At 43.3% G+C, this 16979-nt stretch overlaps 1 protein-coding gene across 6 annotated transcripts in view; it reads left to right on the forward strand.

Annotated features, from left to right (window-relative positions):
* The first annotated feature begins 4 nt into the window (after positions 1-4).
* The window catches only part of MIB2 (MIB E3 ubiquitin protein ligase 2), a 67751-nt gene continuing 50776 nt past the window's right edge, over positions 5-16979 (forward strand). For all 6 annotated transcript variants that reach the window (XR_012583749.1, XR_012583750.1, XR_012583751.1 and 3 more), the window contains exon 1: positions 5-279. The gene's annotated coding sequence lies outside the window, so the exon portion shown is untranslated. The remainder of the gene's footprint in view (positions 280-16979) is intronic.

The following is a 16979-nucleotide window of genomic DNA, read 5'->3' on the forward strand; positions in this document are numbered from 1 at the left end:
CCCGGGGCCGAGCTGCGGCTGCGGCAGCAGCACCGCGGGGACGCGGCGGCCGCGGGGACACGGCCCGGCTCCGGGGACACGGCCCGGCTCCGGGCAGCGGGGGTTTGCTACAGCCACACCGGGAGGTACCGGGATAAGGGCGGATCCCAGCCCCGGTGCCCAGCTTCACTCGCGTTCTCCGCCCGCCCGGGCGCCGCTGTGGGCATGGAGGAGGGACGGCGGCGAGCGCAGCGCTGGGTTTGTGGCTCTGGGGATCCTCGGCTCTGCCTTGACGCTGAGGTACGTGCCTGGCTTTCCCCGGGGTGTTCCCCTCGGGATGGGGCAGCTGGAAGGGACCGGGGTGGCTCTGGCTCCTTTACCGGCATGGTTCTGGCCCCTTTAAGCCCGGGTGGTTCTGGCAGCTGTAGCCGGGATTGAGCCCCTTTTACCGGGGTGGTTCTGGCCCCTTCATCCGGGGTGGTTCTGGGAGCTTTAACCCGGGTGGTTCTGGCAGCTGTAGCCGGGATTGAGGCCCCCTTTACCGGGGTGGTTCTGGCCCCTTTTACCGGGGTGGTTCTGGGAGCTTTAACCTGGGTGGTTCTGGCAGCTGTAGCCGGGATTGAGGCCCCCTTTACCGGGGTGGTTCTGGCAGTTGTAGCCAGGATTAAGGCGCCTTTTTTACCGGCATGGTTCTGGCCCCTTTAAACCCGGGTGGTTCTGGCAGCTGTAGCCGGGATTAAGGCCCCTTTACTGGCATGGTTCTGGCCCCTTTAAACCCAGGTGGTTCTGGCAGCTGTAGCCAGGATTAAGGTCCATTTACCAGGATGGTTCTGGCCTCGTCAACCGGGATTAAACCCTGCTTTAGCCGGGGTAGTTCTGGCCCCTTTAGCCGGGCTGGTTCCAGGACCTTTAGCCGGGATTGAGGCCGCTGTAGCCCGGGTGCTTCTGGCGCCTTTAGCCGGGCTGGTTCTGGCACCTTTAGCCGGGATTGAGGCTGTTTAGCCGGGCTGGTTCTGGCACCTTTAGCCGGGATTGAGGCTGTTTAGCCCGGGTGGTTCTGGCACCTTTAGCCGGAGCTGGGACCGCTGTAGCCGGGCTGGTTCTGACATATTTAGCCGGGATTGAGGCCAGTTTATCGCGGGTGGTTCCGGCACCTTTAGCCGGGCTGGTTCCAGTACCTTTAGCCGGGATTTTAGCCGCTGTAGCCCGGGTGGTTCCGGCACCTTCAGCCGGGATTGCGGCCACTTTAGCCCAGGTGGTTCCGGCCCCTGTGGCCGGGCCTGGGCCCGCCCCGGCCCCGCTGTGCTCCAGCCCTGTCGGTGTTTCCCTGGCGGGTCTGAGCTCCGTCCTGTTCCCGGCAGGTCCTGCAGGTAAGGCCTGGCTCAATGAGCTGGGAGCGCTCATTCCTGCCGGGAATTTCGTTTTCCCTGGAGCGTGTGGGGAAGGAAGCTCGGAGCTGAGGCATGTGTGGCTTTTTCTCTCCCGTGTTTCTGTATTTCCAATCTGTGAATGGAGGCCACACTAAACCCAGAATAAACCCGGAGAAGTTGGTGCAGCTGCACTAAAGGCACTGGAGGTGTTTGCTCTCATTTCACTGCCCATGCTCAGCTGCAGAATTACTTTGTGATTGTCACAAATTCTGATTCCTACCTCGCTGGGAAGCAAGCGAGCCCTGGCTCACCTTCATGGAGGTCACTTGAGCTTGGCTTTACTGCTGAACCTTCTCTCTTTTTGGCTAAGAGCCTCATGCACTTCTCTGTTGCTATAGGAGGAGTGTATTTGGCTCAAATGAGATCCCATTTTTATTTCTCCTCTGTTTAGCACTCCCTGCTTTCCTGAAACTGCTTGCTATGGAGAATGATGCAGTTGTTCATCCTTCTAGGACCTTCCTCCGTGCTTGTTTACCTGTTGAGTTTTTCATTCATGGTTTCAGGATCTGGAGGAGTGAATTGTCAAGGGATGCAGCTGCTGTAAATAACCCACACCCCCCGTTTTTATGGTGGGAGTGCTGCTGTGTGACAAATAGATAATGGAGATGTGAAAGGGGAAGCTTCCACAGCCTTGGCAGAGCTGGAGAGGTTCTTGCCCTGCTTTGAGCTTTGCTTTCTGCTCTGAGTTGTAGGTGTCTGTGTTTGTGTCTGGAGCAGGTGGTGGTTTTTGGTTCCTTTAAAAAGTTCTTTTTGGATTTACAGGGCAGTGATTGGGTGTCTCTGTGTAGTCTCAGCTCTGCCACTGGTCTATCCTCAGTACCTTGTGTCTGTTTTTCAGACTGATTTAATTCTGTGCTGGAAGGGCAGGGGTTCTTTAGGGTGCCTGCAGCATTGTTAGCAGACTGTCATTTAACAGCATCACCACAGGCTCTGTTTTATTGAAGAGTTATTTCCTTTTTAGGCTTCACAAAGGTGATTGTGTTCCCCATGCCTTCCTCTTTGCACAGCTCTGTGAGTCACTGCCATCAGAAGGAGCTTCATTTCTGTGTGATACTTGGCTCAGCACAATTCTCTGCTTATTCTGATTTTGCTGTACAGCATCATATGTTTTGACATTTATTTTGAGTGCATGTTTGGAGCTCTGTGGCTGCGAAAATCCTGTGCCAGATTCGTGCATGAGGAATCTGTTATTCTCCTGCTTTGCTCTGCAATGGGCACAGTGCTGCCTGTTGTTTCTTGGGTGACTTGCAGGACTTAAATATTTCTTTTCCCTCTGTACCAGTGTTTGAAATTTCCAAAAAACACAGAAAAAATCCTCCAGAATTTAGTTAGGAACATGGAATCAGCGAAGTTCCATTGATGTGCTGGCAGGATATTCAGCTGATTGATCCTGGGCCTTGAGCCACGTTCCCTGATGGAATCCCAAGGGATTTAGGGTTTGAAACTTCCTTCCTTCAGCTGATTGATCCTGGATAGCAGGATGAGCTATCAAGGCCCATCAGGGATCCAGCAGGTTTTAGGCTCCAGCTGCCTCGTGCCGGGCTGGAGGAGCTGCTTTTCCTTTGGAAAAATTGGAGGAGGAGGAGGAAAAATTGTGTTGCTGATAATCCCTTTGTGCTGAGGGTCCCAGAGTTTAAACACCTGTGAGCCACAGCTCTGTGTTTCCTCAGCCCCACTCAAGACATCAGAGTGAATTCCTCTTGATTTTTAACTTTTTTAAAAACTCCTCAGAGTTTAAACACCCGTGAGCCACAGCTCTGTGTTTCCTCAGCCCCACTCAGGACATCAGAGTTAATTCCTCTTGATTTTTAACTTTTTTAGACTCCTCAGAGCTAAAGCCACAGCTCTGTGTTTCCTCAGGACATCAGAGTTAATTCCTCTTGATTTTTAACCTTTTTAAACTCCTCAGAGTTTAAACACCTTTGAGCCACAGCTCTGTGATTCCTCAGCCCCACTCAGGACATCAGGGTTAATTCCTCTTGATTTTCTCACTCCTGCAGTAAATCAGGATTTTGATTTTCGAACGACTTTTGGGGGGGGACACTGACTGACTTTATGGGCAATCATGTCATTAAACTTAGGAACTTTTAAATGCTTGAAGTGAGATTTTAGCGGTAAATAGGAGCTGATGGCTGGTGTGAGGGAGATGCAGAGCTCCACACCATCAGCTCTGGGCCAGATGGCCTTCTTGCCTCTGAGAAATGTATTAGAGCAATGTCAAGGAAGAGCACGGCTGAAATCCTCTGCCAAGACAGATTTCTCACTGCTGGAATATGTTTCTGTCTGATCCTCTATTTCTGGATGATTGAAAATAGTTCTGGAAGGGATTTTGCTGAGGCCACCTAGTCCATCCTTCCCCACAAGGCGTGACAAAGTGCACTGAAACCCTTCCTGATGGATCTGTGAGCTTGTTGGAGATTTTCCAGCTGCCCTGGGTGGTTGTATTTGACTTTATTAAACTGGAGTTTTTTAATATTGTGGCTTTGTCACTGCTCTGGGCACAGAAAAAGGGGATGCAGGTGGTTGATTGTTGACCTCTTAGTGCCAAGGGCCAGAAAAGTGATGGTGATTCCTGGGAGGAAATGCAGAAAAATCACTCAATCCAACAATTATTGAGGTTTTGTTTCTTTTCCACAGAGGTCTTCCATGGAAAAGCTAAAGTACCATTCTCCCATTTTTTTCTATGCAAAGATCTTCATTCCAACTTAGGAAATAATTGGTTTTTTTTTTCCTTAAACATTACCTAGTGGTTGTGTGTGTGGGCAGGGAGTATTTGTTTTTATTGTGAAGCAATATAAATTTAACTCAAGAGATCTGCTATTGAGGAAAGTGGTTTAAATGCTGAAGAATTACTCAGTGCAATAATATTGAGTTTTTGTTTCTTTCCCACAGAGATCTTCCATGGAAAAGCTAAGATACCATTCTCCCCTTTTTTTCTATGCCAATATTTTCATTCAAACTTAGCAAATAATTGGGTTTTTTTTTTTTTACTTAAACAACATTACCTAGTGGTTGTGTTTGTGGGCAGGGAGTATTTGTTTTTATTGTGAAGCAATATAAATTTAACTCAAGAGATCTGCTATTGAGGAAAAAGTGGTTTAAATGCTGAAGAATCACTCAGTGCAATAATATTGAGTTTTTGTTTCTTTTCCACAGAGATCTTCCATGGAAAAGCTAAAATACCATTCTCCCCTTTTTTTCTATGCCAATATTTTCATTCAAACTTAGCAAATAATTTTTTTTTGTTTTTTTTTCCTTAAATATTACCTAGTGGTTGTGTGTGTGGGCAGGGAGTATTTGTTTTTATTTAAAGTAAAGCAATATAAAATTAACTCAAGAGATCTGCTATTGAGGAAAGTGGTTTAAATGCTGAAGAATTACTCAGTGCAATAATATTGAGTTTTTGTTTCTTTTCCACAGAGATCTTCCATGGAAAAGTTTAAATACCATTCTCCCCTTTTTTTCTATGCCAATATTTTCATTCAAACTTAGCAAATAATTGGTTTTTTTTTTTACTTAAACAGCATTACCTAGTGGTTGTGTGCGTAGGCAGGGAGTATTTGTTTTTATTGTGAAGCAATATAAATTTAACTCAAGAGATCTGCTGTTGAGGAAAAAGTGGATTCTCATCAGCTGCTGAGCTTTTTCAAGGCTCCAGGCTCGAATCTGCAAACCGTCAGCTCCAATTAAAGCAAATGGCTGGAGCTGTTTTTCCTCCCTCCTGGAGAGAACACAGTTCATCACAAGCCAGAAGGAAATTTCATCATGAGCAATGAGCAATTATCCCATGGGATGGAATAAGGGAGATCCACGAGATGCCCAGTGTGAACTTTCATTTAGAATCACTGTTAATTCTCCACTGGCCACACCAGCACTGACCTCAGCAATTTGGAGCCTGAAATTTTCCCTCTCTGGTGGAGGGAGCTTGTGCTTTTGTAGGATGTGATTGATGATGTGGAAATGTGAATTTTGAGCATCCCTGACCTTTCTGTTTCTGGCAGGCAGGGAACAGGACTGGAAAGGTGAAATTAAGGAATTCCTCAGGTGTGAGGGTTATTTGGAGAGTCAGAGATTCCAAACATTCCCCTTTTCCATTCCTTCCCCCGTTTTTTATTGCTGAGCACCTCAGGGTGCTCCCAGTGTGAACTCTCACTTGCAATCACTTTGAATTCTCCACTGGCCACACCAGCACTGATCTCAGCAATTTGAAGCCTGAACTCGTGCTGTTGTGGGGTTTGGTTGATACTGGTGTGGAAATGTGAATTTTGAGCATCCCTGACCTTTCTGTGTGTGTTAGGTTAACCCTGACAGAGGACAGGACAGGAAAGGTGAAATTAAGGAATTCCTCAGGTGTAAGGATTGCTTGGGAAGGTAAAGAGACTCCAAACATTCCCCTTTTCTATTTCTTCCCCCATTTTTTATTGCTGAGCACCTCAGGGTGCTCCTTCTGTGTAATCACTGTTAATTCTCCAGTGGCCACACCAGCACTGACCTCAGCAATTTGAAGCCTGAACTTGTGCTTTTGTGGGGTTTGGCTGATGTTGGTGCAGAAATGTGAATTTTGAGCGTCCCTGACCTTTCTGTGTGTGGTAGGTTAACCCTGGCAGAGGACAGGACAGGAAAGGTGAAATTAAGCAATTCCTCAGGTATAAGGATTATTTGGAGAGTCAGAGATTCCAAACATTCCCCTTTTCCATTTCTTCCCCCATTTTTTATTACTGAGCACCTCAGGGTGCTCCCAGTGTGAACTCTCACTTGGAATCACTGTTAATTCTCCACTGGCCACACCAGCACTGATCTCAGCAATTTGGAGCCTGAAATTTCCCTCTCTGGTGGAGGGGATTTGTTCTTTTGTGGGGTTTGGTTGGTGTTGATGTGGAAATGTGAATTTTGAGCATCCCTGACCTTTCTGTTTCTGGCAGGCAGGGAACAGGACTGGAAAGGTGAAATTAAGGAATTCCTCAGGTGTGAGGGTTATTTGGAGAGTCAGAGATTCCAAACATTCCCCTTTTCTATTTCTTCCCCCATTTTTTATTGCTGAGCACCTCAGGGTGCTCCTTCTGTGTAATCACTGTTAATTCTCCACTGGCCACACCAGCACTGATCTCAGCAATTTGGAGCCTGAAATTTCCCTCTCTGGTGGAGGGGATTTGTTCTTTTGTGGGGTTTGGTTGGTGTTGATGTGGAAATGTGAATTTTGAGCATCCCTGACCTTTCTGTTTCTGGCAGGCAGAGGACAGGACAGGAAAGGTGAAATTAAGGAATTCCTCAGGTGTAAGGATTGCTTGGAGAGTCAGAGACTCCAAACATTCCCATTTTCTATTTCTTCCTCCATTTTTTATTGCTGAGCACCTCAGGGTGCTCCTTCTGTGTAATCACTGTTAATTCTCCACTGGCCACACCAGCACTGACCTCAGCAATTTGGAGCCTGAACTTGTGCTTTTGTGGGGTTTGGCTGATGTTGGTGCAGAAATGTGAATTTTGAGCATCCCTGACCTTTCTGTTTCTGGCAGGCAGGGAGCAGGACTGGAAAGGTGAAATTAAGGAATTCCTCAGGTGTAAGGATTATTTGGAGAGTCAAAGAGACTCCAAACATTCCCCTTTTCTATTTCTTCCCCCATTTTTTATTGCTGAGCACCTCAAGGTGCTCCTTCTGTGTAATCACTGTTAATTCTCCACTGGCCACACCAGCACTGACCTCAGCAATTTGGAGCCTGAACTTGTGCTATTGTGGCATTTGGTTGATATTGGTGCAGAAATGTGAATTTTGAGCATCCCTGACCTTTCTGTGTGTGGTAGGTTAACCCTGGCAGAGAACAGGACAGGAAAGGTGAAATTAAGGAATTCCTCAGGTGTGAGGGTTATTTGGAGAGTCAGAGATTCCAAACATTCCCATTTTCCATTTCTTCCCCCATTTTTTATTGCTGAGTACCTCAGGGTGCTCCCTCTGTGATCTTTCACTTGGAATCACTGTTAATTCTCCACTGGCCACACCAGCACTGATCTCAGCAATTTGGAGCCTGAACTTGTGCTGTTGTGGGGTTTGGTTGATATTGGTGTGGAAATGTGAATTTTGAGCATCCCTGACCTTTCTGGCAGGCAGAGAACAGGACAGGAAAGGTGAAATTAAGGAATTCCTCAGGTATAAGGATTATTTGGAGAGTCAGAGACTCCAAACATTCCCCTTTTCTATTTCTTCCCCCATTTTTTATTGCTGAGCACCTCAGGGTGCTGCCTCTGTGATCTTTCACTTGGAATCACTGTTAATTCTCCACTGGCCACACCAGCACTGATCTCAGCAATTTGGAGCCTGAAATTTCCCTCTCTGGTGGAGGGGATTTGTTCTTTTGTGGGGTTTGGTTGGTGTTGATGTGGAAATGTGAATTTTGAGCATCCCTGACCTTTCTGTTTCTGGCAGGCAGGGAGCAGGACTGGGAAGGTGAAATTAAGGAATTCCTCAGGTGTGAGAGTTATTTGGAGAGTCAAAGAGACTCCAAACATTCCCTTTTTCCATTTCTTCCCTCGATTTTTATTTCTGAGCACCTCAGGGTGCTCCCTCCCAAATTCCTGTGCACCCTCAGTGGGAAAACCAGGGAAGTTTTGGATTGTTCATCCCCAATTTAACCCAGAGCAGGGAAGGAAATGAAGGAATCCCAGCCAGGCCCAGTGCCCTGTGCTGTGCCACAGCTTCTGCTGGTTTATTTTTTTTTTATTAATTTTATTTGTGGTTTGTGCTGGTGTTTCCTAAAGGTGCTGTTTGCATTTCGGTGTTTGAAATCAAATATTGACCATTGTGCAATCCAGATTCATCCTGTGCTTTAGTCCTGCGCTTAGCTGGGAGCTGATTCATGAAAAACTCCCTGTGTGCCTTTGCTGCTGGCTGATCCCTGTCGCTTTCTGTTTAATTAATTACAATTTCTGCTGACAAAAAGCCCTTTTTTGGTGCACGGCTCTGGGTGACAGAGCCAGCTGGGGCTCGGTGCAGATCAGCGTTACAATTTTGGAGCAGGTTCAGTTTTCTGTGCCTGTGGAAATCACAGGGAGGTGAAATCTGAGTTGAATTGAGGGTTCAAGGCCAGCTCAGTGCAGCTTTTGGCTCCTGCCATTCTCACTCACAACGAGCCCAAAATTCAGGGTGTGCAACTTCTCTCTCGTTTTTCCGCCTTTAGGTGGGAAATCATTTATTTAGATCATTTATTCTGCCCATTTTTTTAGGAAAGCAGAATGCTGGAATGAAGGGCTTGCACAAAGCTCCTGAATATGAATGAATTTATTGGTGCATCCTTTAGACCTACGTCCTTTAACAAGGTGAAATTAATGAATTTATGAGGTAAAATTAATAAATTTACAAGGTGAAATTCATAAATTTACAAGGCGAAATTAGTAAATTTACTGGTTTATATCCATTTATTAGGAGACCAGAATGCTGGAATGAAGAATTTGCATAGAGCTCCTGAATATTAAATTTACTGGTGCCTCCTTTTAGATCTACATCCTTTAACAAGGTGAAATTCATAAATTTACAAGGTGAAATTAGTCAATTTACTGGTTGAGGTCCATTTCTTTGGATACCAGAATGCTGGAATGAGGAGTTCGCACAAAGCTCCTGAATATTAAATTTATTGGTGCTTCCTTTAGACCTACGTCCTTTAACAAGGTGAAATTAATGAATTTATGAGGTAAAATTAATAAATTTACAAGGTGAAATTAATAAATTTACAAGGTGAAATTAATAAATTTACAAGGTGAAATTAGCAAATTTACTGGTTTATATCCATTTTTTAGGAAACCAGAATGCTGGAATGAGGAGTTTGCGTAAAGCTCCTGAATATTAATCAATTTACTGGTGCTTCATTTAGACCGGCAATCCTTTAACAAGGTGAAATTAATAAATTTATGAGGTAAAATTAGTAAATTTACAAGGTGAAATTAATAAATTTACAAGGTGAAATTAGTAAATTTACTGGTTGAGGTCCATTTCTTTGGATACCAGAATGCTGGAATGAAAAGTTTGCACAAAGGTGCTTCCTTTAGATCTACATCCTTTAACAGGGTGAAATTAATAAATTTACAAGGTGAAATTCATAAATTTACAAGGTGAAATTAAAGAATTTACTGGTTTATATCCATTTATTAGGAGACCAGGATGCTGGAATGAAGAATTTGCATAGAGCTCCTGAATATTAAATTTACTGGTGCCTCCTTTTAGATCTACATCCTTTAACAGGGTGAAATTAATAAATTTATGAGGTAAAATTAGTAAATTTACAGGGTGAAATTCATAAATTTACAAGGTGAAATTAGTCAATTTACTGGTTGAGGTCCATTTCTTTGGATACCAGAATGCTGGAATGAAAAGTTTGCACAAAGCTCCTGAATATTAAATTTACTGGTGCTTCATTTAGGCCTACAATCCTTTAACAAGGTGAAATTAATGAATTTATGAGGTAAAATGTATAAATTTACAAGGTGAAATTCATAAATTTACAAGGTGAAATTAGTAAATTTACTGGTTTATATCAATTTTTTAGGAAAGCAGAATGCTGGAATGAGGAGTTTGCGTAAAGCTCCTAAATATTAATACATTTATTGGTGCATCCTTTAGACCTACATCCTTTAACAAGGTGAAATTAATAAATTTATGAGGTAAAATTAGTAAATTTACAAGGTGAAATTAATAAATTTACAAGGTGAAATTAGTAAATTTACTGGTTTATATCCATTTTTTAGGAAAGCAGAATGCTGGAATGAAGAGTTCGCACAAAGCTCCTGAATATTAAATTTATTGGTACTTCCTTTAGACCTACAATCCTTTACCAATTTTAGAAATAGATGAAAAAACAGAGTGAGAACCACTCAGATATTACTGAAAGGGAATAAAACAACTCAGTGCCAGTGTAAAAATGAAATGGAAAATTCACTTTGGGCAGCGCGGATCAATGGGCTGGCATTTGCAAAGGCCGAGTGTTGATTGCAGAGATAAATCCTTGCTGGTTTTTTTTTACTGGTTATTTTTAACCAGTTAAACTGGTTATTTTTAACCAGTTCCTGGTTATTTTTAGCCTGGCTGGTTATTTTTACTTTTCCTCCCTTGTGTTTCAGGGAGCTGGAATGACAAGGTATTAAATCCCCGAGCAGAGCCTTATTAATCACCTGCTTTATTCTGTTTATGTAATACTCTGGGATTTAATTAGAGTTCAATATACTCCGGGAGCACGTGAGGTTTGGGAAATTATTTCACCTCGTTCAGGATTTTATTTTTTTATTTGATGGATTTGTTTCACCGGCAGCAGCTGCCCCATATATTTGATTTTTTTAAATTTCACCTCAGATTAATTTATCATTAAAACGGTTTCATTTATCTGCTGTTGGTATTTAAACCACAAAAGCAGCATCTGCTCCTGATTTTCTATGTGTTTTGCTGCTTTTCTGCTCTGTTTTCCTCCAATATCAACTATTTTTGTGTGAATTTCAGTTTTTTGGCATGAATAATGAGTATTACTAATTACCTTTCAGGTTTTTGACACGAATAATGAATATTACTAATTACCTTTCAGGTTTTTGACATGAATAATGAATATTACCAATTACCTTGGTGGTAAACTTTGCAGCTGAAAGCCTTGAGCAGAGGTATTTGATCCTGGTTGTGTTATTAAAGAGCACAAAAGTGTTTATTTCTGCCTTGCAGGTAGGGAGCAATAATTGATGGTGCACTGAGCTGTGAAATTTGTGTCAGGAAAGGGAGAAAACCCTGCTGAGCCTTAATTCTGTAGGGAAATACAGAAATAGGGGAAAAAGCGCTAAAACCCAGCAGATTTTAATTCAATATGAGCTGGAGGACACCAAAATTATGTTGATATTTTTGATGTGAGGATATCCAAAAATAAGTCTTAAAATAGTGGAGAAAGTGGTAAAACCCAACAGTTTTTAATTCAATATGAGCTGGCTTAATTCAGCCAGGACACCAAAATTAAGTTGATATTTTTGATGTGAGAATATGCAAAATTCAGTCCTGAAATAGTGGAGGAAGTGCTAAAACCCAGCAGATTTTAATTCAGTATGAACTGGGTTAATTCAGCCAGGACACCAAAATTGTGTTGATATTTTTGATATGAGGATATCTAAAATTAAGTCTTGAAGTTTTACAGTGGTGGTAGTTGATTAATTTATACTTTTAGTGACTTGGTAAGAATTTATTTAATGGCACTGGAAGAGGCAAAGAGAATGAAAAGAGTAAGAAATGGACAATTATGTTATTTTCAAATTTCAGTGTAATTCTGGCTGATTTGGGGGCTGATCAGTTGGGGAAATTGGGAATTTTGGGGAAATGTGGGATTTGAAATTACCTGAGGAAGCAAATCCTGCATGGGCAAATCTCTGAAGTGGAGCAATTCACAATTCAAACTGCAAAATATGTGTAAAGGGAAGAAAAAAAGCTCTTTTTTATTTTATTTTTTAAATTGTTTTTAATTTTAAACATGTTCTCTGTTTACCATGCTGTTCAAATAATGTGATTTCACCAGGCCCTGATTTTTGTCAGCACTGGCTTCTGTTTGCTGTGAGCAACCTTTGCCTCCCAGCAGGTGGAAATTGGGCTGAAATATTGAAATATTGGCAGAAAGTTGCCACGATTATTGCAGCTTAAATTTTGTGGGCCGAAAGCTGAAATCCAACCAATTTCTCTTTTTTTCCAATGAACTTTTAGTGGGATTTCCTGCTGTGTCACAGCAGGCAAGGTCACGGTGTTAGATGAGGATTCAGAAATCTGGATTATTCCCTCATGCTTACCTGAAATTCCCATGGGAAACTGATGTTTCCTTTCTGAATTATTTCTGGCAGCTCCACCTGGAATAATTACAGCCCAGGCAGCATCAGGGGAGGAGTTTTTGCTTCAGTGAGTGAAACATTTCCACTTAGGGAAATCAATAATTCTGAGATTTGGAGCAGCTTTTCCCTCCTGTTGTGCATCTCCCCTGAGGAGGAGAGGGGGAGAAAATGTGTGGAAAATGGAATATTCAGGTTAGGAAGGCATCCTCGAGGGCTGCTGGTGCTTTTTGTAAAACTTTGAAGGATTTCAGTATCACAGGGGTGCAGCTGAGCTCCGGCAGCATCCAGAATTTGTGGGAAAGTGCACAGGGAAATGTGGGTTTATTAAGGATATTCTTTGATAATTCCTGCTCTCACAGAGAATATTCTTTGATAATTCCTGCTCTCACACAGAATATTCTTTGATAATTCCTGCCACAGAGAATATTCTTTGATAATTCCTGCTCTCACACAGAATATTCTTTGATAATTCCTGCTCTCACACAGAATATTCTTTGGTAATTCCTGCCACAGAGAATATTCTTTGATAATTCCTGCTCTCACACAGAATATTCTTTGGTAATTCCTGCCACAGAGAATATTCTTTGATAATTCCTGCTCTCACAGAGAATATTCTTTGATAATTCCTGCTCTCACAGAGAATATTCTTTGGTAATTCCTCACAGAGAATATTCTTTGGTAATTCCTGCTCTCACAGAAAATATTCTTTGGTAATTCCTCACAGAGAATATTCTTTGGTAATTCCTGCTCTCACAGAAAATATTCTTTGGTAATTCCTCACAGAGAATACTCTTTGGTAATTCCTGCTCTCACAGAGAATATTCTTTGATAATTCCTGCTCTCACAAAGAATATTCTTTGGTAATTCCTGCTCTCACAAAGAATATTCTTTGGTAATTCCTGCTCTCACAGAGAATATTCTTTGATAATTCCTCACAGAGAATATTCTTTGATAATTCCTGCTCTCACACAGAATATTCTTTGATAATTCCTGCTCTCACACAGAATATTCTTTGATAATTCCTGCCACAAAGAAAATTCTTTGATAATTCCTGCTCTCACACAGAATATTCTTTGATAATTCCTGCTCTCACAGAGACAGTGAGCACTGGCGCATCCCCAGCTCAACAGTGTTACATCCACCCCCACAAAAACAAATTAAAGAGTCCCCAGGGTGGCTTTTAGTGATGATGAAGATGAGGGAGGATGATGAGGAGTTCCCCAGGACAGCTGCTGTGATGCTGCCCTGCCGTGCCAGGTGTTTGGGTGTCACAGCACTGAGGGCAGGGAGAGGCCGAGGCTGAGCACGGATTGGGCTCACGCTGCAAATTTGCATCAAATTTTTTTTTTTTTTTTGGATGGTTTTGCATCAAACCACTCCTCCACGCATTCAAAAGGGGATGTTTGGCTGGAGGATGGGTTTATTTTTAGGGTTTGGTGGTTTTCAGATGTTTTTATTGGTGGGTGGCAGCGTTGAAAGCACATCCCAGGGCTGAGCTGCTGCTGGGGCTGAGCACATCCCCTCAGCTGGAGCAGCTCCCCACACTCTGTGTGCTGGCACTGAGGGTACTCTGCTTGTGCCATCTGCATTATTGGTCCCTTGGCATCCTCTTGAGCCTTATTTTAAATTTTTGAGGAAATCTGGGTGTTGTGGATAGCTCAGGAGGAAGATCGAGGGCCCAGAGCTCCTGCTGGGGCTCAGCACATCCCCTCAGCTGGGCCAGCTCCCCTCACTCTGTGTGCTGGCATTGGGGGAGCTCTGCTTGTGCCATCTGCATTTTTCATCCCTTGGCATCCTCTTGAGCCTTATTTTAAAATTTTTATAAAATCTGGGTGTTGTGGGTAGCCCAGAGGAAGATCCAGGGCCCAGAGCTGCTGCTGGGCTCAGCACATCCCCTCAGCTGGGCCAGCTCCCCACACTCTCTGTCCTGGCACTGAGGGGACTTTGCTTGTGCCATCTGCATTATTGGTCCCTTGGCATCCTCTTGAGCCTTATTTTAAAATTTTTACAAAATCTGGGTGTTGTGGATAGCCCAGAGGAAGATCCAGGGCCCAGAGCTGCTGCTGGGCCGAGCACATCCCCTCAGCTGGGCCAGCTCCCCTCACTCTGTGTGCTGGCACTGAGGGAGCTCTGCTTGTGCCATCCCCCTTCTTTATCCCTTGGCATCCTGTTGAGCTTTATTTTAAATTTTTGAGGAAATCTGGGTGTTGTGGATAGCTCAGGAGGAAGATCCAGGGCCCAGAGCTGCTGCTGGGCCGAGCACATCCCCTCAGCTGGGCCAGCTCCCCTCACTCTGTGTGCTGGCACTGGGGGAGCTCTGCTTGTGCCATCCCCATTTTTCATCCCTTGGCATCCTTTTGAGCCATATTTTAAATTTTTGAGGAAATCTGGGTGTTGTGGATAGCTCAGGAGGAAGATCCAGGGATGCCCAAGGATGCTACAGGAGATTTTTCCAGGCTCTGCACATTGAAAGCCACATTCCTTTTGTCTGTCTTATGCTTATCCTTATCAAACAAGGATTTGAGAATCTGCTTGGTTTAAGAGTCTGACTGAATTCAGGATTGAGGATGTGCTGCATCTGTGTGGTGTTCACCTCGTTGTCATGGCAACAGCTGGGAAGGCTGGCCCTGTCTCACTGATCTCACTGATATTCTCCTGAATATTAATAAATTTCCTTCCTTCAGGCCTACATCCTTTAACAAGGCGAAATTCGTAAATTTTACAAGGTGAAATTAATAAAATGTACTGGTTTATATCCATTTCTTAGGAAACCAGAATGCTGGAATGAAGAATTTGCACAAAGCTCCTGAACATTAAATTTACTGGTGCTTCCTTTAGACCTACATCCTTTAACAAGGTGAAGAAATAGATGAAAAAAACAGAGTGAGAACCACTCAAATATTACTGAAAGGGAAAGAAACAACTGAAATAAGTGAGAACCACCCAGATAAAGGCAGCTCTAAATCTGCTGGGTTTATTGCAAGTGGAGCAGCAGCCCTGCCCTGTTCCTGCTGTGGCTCATGGATAAATAACAGGAAAGGACTGAAATTAATCTGACATTGATCGTGTTTTTGTAAAACTGCCCTTGCTTGGGGAAAACAGGCAAATGATTCTTTCAAATTTTAAAACTTCCTGTATCCTCAAATCAAAACCAAAACTGACTTGAAGGGCAAGTGAAACTTGACAGTGCTGTAAAAAGATGAGATGCATGTGAGGAGACTTCCTGAAAAATTGACCGAAATTCACTTTTATTGCTAAAATCTTGCTGCTGGCGTTTTCTTGCTCATTTCTTTCAATTTTATTTACTGTGCTTGCTTGTTTCTGCTGCTGTTGTGTCTCTGTGTTTATTCCTGAGTTTGGAGTCAAGGGCTGGTACTGGAATTTTGTAGATTCCTTGCCCAGTTCTCTTCCCTCAATATCCAAAAACTTTGTGGAAGAAGTTTTTGGATATTATTGCAGATGCTGATGAGCCTTGGAAGCCTGGTTAGATTTTTCTATTCACTCCCATCAATGCCTAAGCTGTGAGAATCCCATTTGTGAACGTGAAAAACGCCAACCACTCGTTTTTAAAATTTTCAAAATTTAATAATAATAAAATGGTTATAAAAATAGCAGTGTAGTTAGGGTAATACTAATTTGGACAATTTGAATTAGAACAATAAAAACAAAGAGTTCCAGACAGTCTAGGGACCTTTTTCTGGCAAAATAAGGCTGAAAAAGGACCCAGGTAAACAGAGGATTAACCCTTAAAAGCAACAGCCTGTTGCATATTCATACATGTCATACATGATGCATAAATTCCATTTAAACACAGGATTCTGTCTGGTCAGTGTCAGATTCTTCCTCTGAATCCTGAGTGAGGTGGGAAGAAGTATAAGAGAGCAATAAATTCTCTTTCTCTGAAAGATTTAGGTGTCCTGTGGCTGCTGTCTCGCTGCAAATCCTTTCTTTTAAAAAGTATCTTACATAGCATCGTTTCTATTTTAACATTATGTTATAACCTAAAAGAATAACCTGTTACATATTCATACACCTCATATGTGATGCCCAAAGTCCATTTAAACACAGGATTCTCTCTGGTCAGTGTCAGCTTCTTCCTCTGGATCCTGACATTGTCCTCATGGCTGAGTGAGGCAGGAAGAAGTTTCTTCTGATAATGGAGCAGTAAATTCTTTTTCTCTGAAAGATTTCGTATCTCACATAACATAGTTTCTATTTTAACATTATGTCATAACCTAAAACTGTATTTAACACTCTACTAAAAAAATGAATACAGCACCACTGTCTGACATAACGCATATAATACTGATTGGGATATTTGCCAAAAGCCAATCATAAAACACACATTGAATAAAGCAGATTTATTGCAGCAAGTCAGGCTTTTTTGGTAGGCTGACCATTCTGGGTGGGAGATGGGATGTGAGGAGTGGCACCGGAGTGGCACCGGAGTGGCACCGGAGTGGTACCGGAGTGGTACCGGAGTGGCACCGGAGTGGCACCGGAGTGGCACTGGAGTGGCACCGGAGTGGCACCGGAGTGGCACCGGAGTGGTACCGGAGTGGCACCGGAGTGGCACTGGAGTGGTATCGGAGTGGCACTCGAGTGGCACTGGAGTGGTACCGGAGTGGCACTCGAGTGGCACCGGAGTGGTACCGGAGTGGCACCGGAGTGGTATCGGAGTGGCACTCGAGTGGTACTGGAGTGGTATCGGAGTGGCACTCGAGTGGCACTGGAGTGGTACCG

This window comes from Zonotrichia albicollis, chromosome 25 (genome assembly GCF_047830755.1).
Source record: "Zonotrichia albicollis isolate bZonAlb1 chromosome 25, bZonAlb1.hap1, whole genome shotgun sequence".
Lineage (NCBI taxonomy): Eukaryota > Metazoa > Chordata > Aves > Passeriformes > Passerellidae > Zonotrichia > Zonotrichia albicollis.